Source organism: Fringilla coelebs (genome assembly GCF_963513975.1).
Source record: "Fringilla coelebs genome assembly, chromosome: 5".
In the NCBI taxonomy this organism is placed as follows: Eukaryota; Metazoa; Chordata; class Aves; order Passeriformes; family Fringillidae; genus Fringilla; species Fringilla coelebs.
Window position 1 is genome coordinate 55,344,779 of NC_140033.1, and position 8,314 is coordinate 55,353,092.

An 8,314-nucleotide genomic window follows, 5' to 3' on the forward strand; every position below is an offset into this window, starting at 1 on the left:
GGACTATACCAGCAGGGTGAAGCTCAACAGAGCTGTTACCTGAGTAGGGCTGGTATTTTAAAATTCTATTCATTATTCTTAACTCTCTCACAGGTATCAGCTGCTCCATACTTTTCTTTCTTGTATGATTAAATTGACAAACACACTTCGAGATATGGGCTCTAATTTTGGGTATGTGAAAAACAACTGCTAACTTTGAAAATTTAAAAAGGTTTATTAATCCTTGACAAAAATACAGGAAAAGGACAACATAAGGAAAAATTCGCAGTGCTGGAACTGCCCTCGTGGATGCCACGTGGCCAGTTCATATTCAAGATGGATGCTCAGTGTTTTATACCCCTGGGGTTGCATCAGCCAGCCCTGGCCCCTCCCAAAGTCTGTCACTCAGCTCTTCTTTGCCATTTATCAGTGGAGACTGCTTGCTTGTGACTTGACTGAAGATCAGGTGTTGCCATGCTGCACCCCCTAAGCACCCCCTGAGCTTTTCCATCCCCAGCTGCCCCAGGTAAGGGACACATGTGCAGCCTTCTTTGTACCTGTCCTAGACAGCCCAGGCTGTCTGATGGCCACAATATAGGGGGGAAAGGGAACTGTGGGGAGAACAGAGGACATCTAAACCACAGTAACATAACTATACATCACTAAACCTTTTCTTAATCTTTACACAATAGTCATCCCTTAATTGCGATAGCCAATCATCTCATTATCCATCTAGAACAGGTATATCTGGAAGCAATTATGCCATTTCAAGAATGGGGATCAGAAATATAAAATTACCCTCCTCACAGATTATTCTTCATATTTTCACATCACTCTATCAGCACAGGGTTGTGTTAAGTGCAGGACCTGTTTTTCCACAGCTTCCAGTGGATTGCTAGAGGTGTTTTGGGAGTACAAGGACAGAAACAAGCTCACAAACAGGCTGATGGGGATCCTGGATGGGAGCCACAGAAAGCTGGCCACTTACATCAGACCAGATCATCCTCCACAGTTAGATAAATTCACACTTTATTTATTGTCAGTTTCTGTCTTGATCACCAATGTGGTTTTCTCAGCCTTTAACTCCCTGGAAAATGGGAAGTGTCTAATAGATTTTGAGTAAAAATGGAGCTAGTGGATAAAATTATAAGAATATTCTGCTGGATATAATGGTTTAAGTGACTGGAAACATCTCATCCAGAGCAATGAAGCTTTGTTTCACCTTCTTGTCTGTTTTCTATGACACTTACTCCAAATAATATTATTCAGAGGTAACCATAACTTTCTATATATTCTATTCTTGGCGCTCTGTGCCATTTCAGCTAGGACAAAAATTGCTGGTTTAGAACACATTTCAGTTTGAGCTTTAGAAATTTTCAGTTATTTTCATTAAGTACTTTTGCTTCCAAGTATACGACAAAATATAAGAGGGGAAAATAGAAAAAAGATAACTAGAAAAAATAGAAATTCTCCATTCAACACTTAAAAAAAATTTTTTTTTAAGCGTTGGAACAAGTGACAATCTATAAACTACTCTAATGCATTAAGCTACATAAGGAGAAAGCCAGAAGTATCTCTGAAAACAGTTTGTGTTTAAAGTCCCACACACTTTGGTGTGCCTCACAATCATAAATTTATGCTGGAACAGAGCTAAGGTCTTTATATTATTTCTAGACTCTTTTAAAAAGTGGTTACACTGCTAATGTGGCCCTTGAGTGAAGCTGATTTATTGACATTTCTTTTAAAAAATTCTTTTGCCTGAGACAAAAGAAGGATGGAAATTTCCTGTACATCCTGCACCTTTTTCACTGGGGATATTACCATCAGAATCCTGTTTAGAGATATCACCATCACTTTAGTCAGGCCCTTTACTGAAAGGAAAAGGCTGATGAAATCACTTCCCCCCATGAAAGAAAGATAATACTGTGCTGGCATCAGTCTGTTAAAATTCATTGGGATCAGTGGCATGGAATCAACTAGTCACAGAATCCTAGTTGGTGCAGATTTTCCTTCTTTCCCCTTCTCCTGTGTGCAGTTGTTCCATGACTAACAGAGGCACGTTTCCAGCACAAAGCAGATAGGATAACGGTGAAGGAGCAGAAATGGGGGGTGATTTTCACTTCACTCCATCCTCATAACTTGGGAGGTTCAAGCTGGTCACCAAGGGCTGTTCTCACTTGCTGGACTTGAGATTCACTTGGGAGATTCATTTCACTGAATTTTTGGAGCTTCGGGGTTTGTTATTTTTCCTGAGTCATTCCCTATTACTTTCTTCCCTGCTGTACAACCTTCTTTCCCCCTGCCTTTCATACTTTCCTTATAAGGCTGTTAGCAGCCTATTCCTTTAGGCATTTGGTACATTTATTGGCTAAGATGGATCTTTGGGGCTCACTTGTACACAGAGAAAGGGGGGTGGTGTAGCCTGGAAACAACTTCCATTGAATCAAAGCACCTTCCTCAAAATGGACTCCCTGTGTCCAAGGGAAGAACAAGAGAATATTCTTACCTCATTTTCACATGATTCACCTGCTCATCAGCAATCCCATCTTCTTGGCCTGGTGCCATGGCAAAAGAATTTATTATTATTCCATGTCCCATCCATTCTCTTATAGTGTTTCTGCATTTCCTTGGACTATATCTCTCCAGAGGAGAGATTTCCCCTCATGCCTATCCTCAAAGTATGGGTACCATAAAAAAGATGAACATCTTTACCACACAACCGTTCGTAAAGACCATTCTAGGCCTGAGTTTCTTTTTTTTTCTTTTGAGGGTGGGTCAGGAGATACTTAGCTAGATTTTGTTCTTAGAACCTTCTTATATAGTGAATAAAGTAAGTTGCGAGGAGAAATTTTTATTCTGAAATTTTTACTCAGTGCAAACACAGAGAATGGCAAAGCTCACCATGGAGTTCTGAAGTGCTCATCTCAAGGAAGGGAAGTTTTACCAGCAATTCATATGGACAGAGCCAGGAAAGTCAGAGTTTTAGTTGTTACATTTACTCAGCTGCACTAGTCTGGATGGCCAGTTTTAAAAACTTCCATTAAGTGTTGCCTGTCCCTTTCTTTCTCCCATCGACTCTTGTCATATTCCTCACAAAAAACCTGTTAGATGATCAAAGGTAAGTGATAAAAGCTGCCTTTCTGCTCTGCATTCTGGTGTATCAAAGTGCTTTAAATACGCCATATTACCTTATTGAAAAAAAAAAAGAAAAAAGAAAAAAGAGATTATTTTATGTTAGAGTTTTTTCTTCCAGAATCTCAAACCTTGCCTAGCAAAACCCCAATTTAAGTGAAGAAAAGTTGGGACAGCTAAGGACACTTGGAGTCATTCCCTTCATAGTTATTTGTACTTTGAAGCTTTTCAGTATGGGCTTTATTTGTGGCAATTTCCCAATGAGGCTGAGCAGGGAGTGCCAGTTTGGGAATACAGGGCAAAAAAAGCTACTGAGGAAAATATGTCCCTCACATTTAAAGATCTGTACTCTCCCCTCTGTGTGAGCCTAACAAATACGTGCTAGAAGCAGCCTGTTTTTTTGTCACACTAATGAAGCACAAAAAGAATGGAAAAATCAAGGAAAGCTAAAGCAACCCAGAAATTCCTCTGGATGTGCTGCTGAGCCTGGGAATTCTCCACCTCTCCACCTGCACAGCCAGGCAGTGCCAGTGGGGCCCAGGGATGCATGACAGAGGATGGAGAATGGCATTGGGAAGGCTCTGAAAGGAGAATTTTGCTCTCTAGTGCATCATTCTCATAGTACCTGAGCAAAGGTAGCAATTTCTGTAACCAGACAGGAAAGGGTTTGCTCTTTCACCCTATTCACCTTTCAGCCTGAGCTGTGCAGGGTCAATGAGAGAAAGAGTTGAAAGAAACTTGCTCAGAGATGTTCCTGTGGCTGCCCCATCCCAGGAAATGTCCAAGGCCAGTTAGATGGGGCTCTGAGAAACCTAGTAGAAAGTGTCCCCATGGCAGGGGATTGGAACTGGATGGGCTTTAAGGCTTCCAACCAAAGCCATCCCATGATTCTGTGAAACTCATGGATTACCAAGGTATAGAATTCTAGCAATCAGGTTTTGTGTAAATTCTTCACTGACAGATGGGATTTCTTTTGCCTCTCAGTCGTGTTTGTGACTCTCTGCTGAGGTGCTCACACAGGTATCTTGGCTCCACACAGTTGCAGTGAGTTGTCCTGTTTAAGCCAGTCCAAATATTTGGTTATTCTCCAGAGACGTTTGTAACCTCCAAGCGGCTGAGGGATGATAGCTGTTCTCTATTTATAAAACAGTCCTTAGCCAACACACAAACTGCACTAAGGCTGCTGCTGCCCCTTCAGTCCCCAAAGGCTGCTCTGCTCATTCCTCACTTTCTGACACTTCTTCCCTGAGCATCAGAATCTCTGTTCAGATGTCCTGCAGGATGGCACGTGGCAGAGAAAGGAGCACTCTGCTGTGCTTCTGGAGCAAGAAGGGAAGCAGTCACTCACACCTCATTAGCTACTGGAGCACACATCTGTTCCCACCTTCCACACTGGCATCCATCTCATCGATGGGTGGGAATGGGTACAGACCCCAGAGTGAGCAGAGGAAAATTAATTTGTGCCTTCTATCCCATCTATTTCCCAAAAGCTGCTTTGAGCTTTGCTCTTTAATGACAGAAACTACTGGCCCTTGACTCAGCCAGGATTCAGCATGGTTTAATAAGGTCACAGAATGGTTTGGATCAGAAGGGACCTTAAAGACCACCTCATTCCAACCCCCTGGCCTGAGCAGGGACACCTTCCACCAGACCAGGTTGCTCAAGATACTTATTCCTTCCTTCCCCTGGTTGGCAGAGAGGGGATAAGGGGACACTCTCCCTAGATGACCCCTCAGCAGCAGCACTGATCCTGGCAGTGCCAAAGACACAGATTTTGGCCAGTCATGTGCAAAAAAGCTCCCACTGAGCCACATTCCCCCCAACACATTAACTTAGCCTCGCTCCAAACACCAGGTTCAACTCTGGCCTGAAAAGCACTTTTAAACCCAGAAGCACACGAGCACAGAGCTCCTCTGCCCTGGCTTTGTGTGTGAGGCAGGTTCAGGGCTTGGGTGAAAGATTTGACTACACCTGAAGTTGAAGCAGGATGCTCACTGCAGCACCGGACCTGCTAATCTCTGCCACTAGGAAGATGTGCCTGACCCTGTCTAGCATAAATTCAATATTTTCTTCCTTTGCCTTCTGCAAATTATTTACTGGGGAACCCCTTGGAGGCAGAAAAGAGGGGCTGTGGTGGCAGCTGCTGCTCCCTAGGAGGGAAAGAAAAGGGAGCAGTGAGTGGAAAGGGACTGTCACAACCAGAATGGCTTTGCTGCAAGTAAAGGCTCTCCAGCTGGGGCTGCGTGGGAGGGAGCAGAGATTCTGCCAGCAAGCAGAGAGGTAGAGGATTTGTCGTGATGTGGTTGTGTTGTTGTTTTTTTTTAAACATGAGCTACTTTTATTTCTCCTGTGGCCCCTTCCTCATGCAGAGCTCTCGAAGGTAAGAGTTCACAATTCTTGAGACAGACTGGGCAGACAGGGCTTGTATCAACAACCGAGCATTTTAAACCAGAGCAAAGAATCCCACCAAAAGTATCCCCTCCCTATCACCAACAAAACATTTTTGGTCATTATCAGATTTCTCATCTTACAACAGCTCTCATGACCTATCCATAGAGCCAAGTGTGTGTGGGTCCATGCATGAGAGACAGCAAAATGTCAGCTGAGATCCTTTGAAAGTTTTCAAAATCCAACATGATTTCAAAATTATGTTTTGGAGTGAAAGAATAATACAAAATACCCCTAACCAGTTGAACTCTTCATGCTTCTTTCCCACCCTCAGTTTGTCAGCACTCTGAGCAGGGTGAGAACAGCTCTCTCAGAGCACATAATTAATCTTTTCTGCCTGTATCTGCTGTACCCAGGCAAAAACTGCTTCCAGCCCTGCCCCAGTGCAGTTAATGTGCTGAGAGGCACTGTTTTGCCTTAGTAATCTTGTTTACACGTTTCCTCTGCATTTTATTTTCTGTAATCTCATTTGCTAGCCTGAAAAGTAAAAACAGAACGAGCAACCAAGAACATGAAAGAAAAGGCAGGAGGCTTGCAGGAATGCCCCTGCTCATCTCACATAGGCAGGGAGTGTGCTTTTCCACCGCTGCCACGTGAGGAATGGCACCTCTGTGCTCAGTGTTCCCGGGTCCTGCCTGAATTCCCGAGTGGGCAGCACAAAGTGCAGGGATTTGCAGGCAGTTAATTCAGATAATTGTATTTTCTGACTGCCCGTGGAACGGAAACGCCGGAGCTCCGGGGGCAGAGGATTCCACGTGCGCTCGCCTGCCGTATGTAGTGCACCGAACGCCTGCAGCTGCCCTCCCCTAGTCCCATCTGTTGGAGATTGATGTTGATTTTGCTCATCTTGCCTCCTGAAAAGCCAGCAATAATAATGAATGAACTCGGCGTTCAGCTGAGTGTTGGAAGCCGAATCAGGCTGATGGCAGGCACATGCTCTGTAAGGTTCTTTTGCTGCAAACATGCTCACAAGGGGATGGGACTGGATCCTGGGATTAAGAATCCTGTCCTAGACAGGTTTTTGCACCACCTTCACCTCGGTGGATTTCAGTCCATCAGTCTTCTTATTATTAGGAGGCTTCAGTTGTGTTTACCTTGAATCTTTTTTTCTTTAACTACAGGCACAAAGTTCAAGCACAGAGCTAGGTGCTGGTTAAGGACAGTCAACTTCCAAGCAAAATCCCCTTATCAGGTTGAAGATATTTTCATCTAAATTTAATCTTTTGTTGCAAATTAAAAGCTGATAAATAGAATTAAAATTATTTGATTAGCCTAGTCTGAAACTCAAGCTTATTAAACCATTGACTTACTTCCTATGCTCTAATAATGACAAGGAGAAGCTGAAAAGAAATTAATGAACATGCTTTTGGCAAAACAGCAGCAGTAGCTCACCTAAATGAAAGAAGATGCCTATTAATAGAAACCTTAATTATAAGCCAGTCCCAGCTGTTTGTTTACAGGAACAAATCTTGTTTCTGACTGGAGATGTCTAGATGTGTATACTATGCCTCCAGGATGTAAGAGGATTCAGAAGCTGTCATTCTGGTGGACATGAGAAAATAGAGCTCCACTCAGTTCAGTGATGAAGGTGTAGGTAAGTCAGACAAGCCACCTGTCCCCATCACCACTGTCACCACTCACAATCCTCAGGCTTCTCCCTGGAGGTCCTATTGCCTGTTCTCTGTGGTAAATAGCACACAGCTTGAGTTGGTTCAGCCTTTGTTCTATTTAAATGGGACATTTTGCAATTTGCCCAATTCAACATTCTGAACAGAGTCTTGGCATACAGCATTAAATAGACAAGGACCAGAAACGTCCTTCTCTCTTTGCTTTTTAAACAGCTGTGTTTGATGGAGTCTTACTTGCAGCAAGGACATGTTCCCAACACACTGAAAGGGACAGAAAATTTCCCACTCACTTCACTAAACCTTTGAGACCCAAAGGAATATTACAGCAATAAAAAGCCAGCATTGTAGAATGGCCTCAAGTTTCTACTGGCACTGAATGTTTTTTTCCAAAGAAAAAGCCAAAAAAAGCTGAATGTCCCCAAAGCAGGAGAGGCACTGAATGGTTTCATGCCCTTGCTCTGAGGGACTTCAATGTCCATGAATGCTCAGAGCACTCAGAATTTTGATAAGTTCACTCTAAGATCAAAGCTTGTTTCCAGACTCAGAAATCTCCTCATTAAAGCCTCAGTCCTGCATCCATTTGTGCATCTGTTCACATCAGTCAGGACTATGCCTCAGCACAAAACTGAGCACCTCACTGGATCTATCCAGCAAAAGAAAATCAGGGGAGTTGCAAGGAATGGGAAGATGCATGTGACAAGGATGAAGTTCTCTAGTTAAAGGCCTAAGGCTTCCATCAGCCCACAGATCCCCCAGGTCAGTCATGGCACTCTTTTCCTGACTAGAGAGGGTTACAAAGAAACCCAACCAAATTCCTTTAAAAAGTTTGTGATTCACAGAAACAAGTTGCATTTAAATGCAGGTAAACTCTGAGGTGTTCAGTGAGCAAAACCAGAAGAGCTCCACTAATGTCAAGGAAATGAGGCAGATTCATGCCAGCTGAGAATCTGCCTGAAGGACTCTCACAAGGCAGGGCAAGGTCCTACAGCATCCAGTTCCAAGAGCTGCACAGATTCCTGGTGAAATGGGTCACATTCCACTGATTCATGTAATATCAATTCTAAATTTAGCCATTGATGAAAACTGAAATAAAGAACATAAACCTTTATGGAGCAGGAAAATCTGCC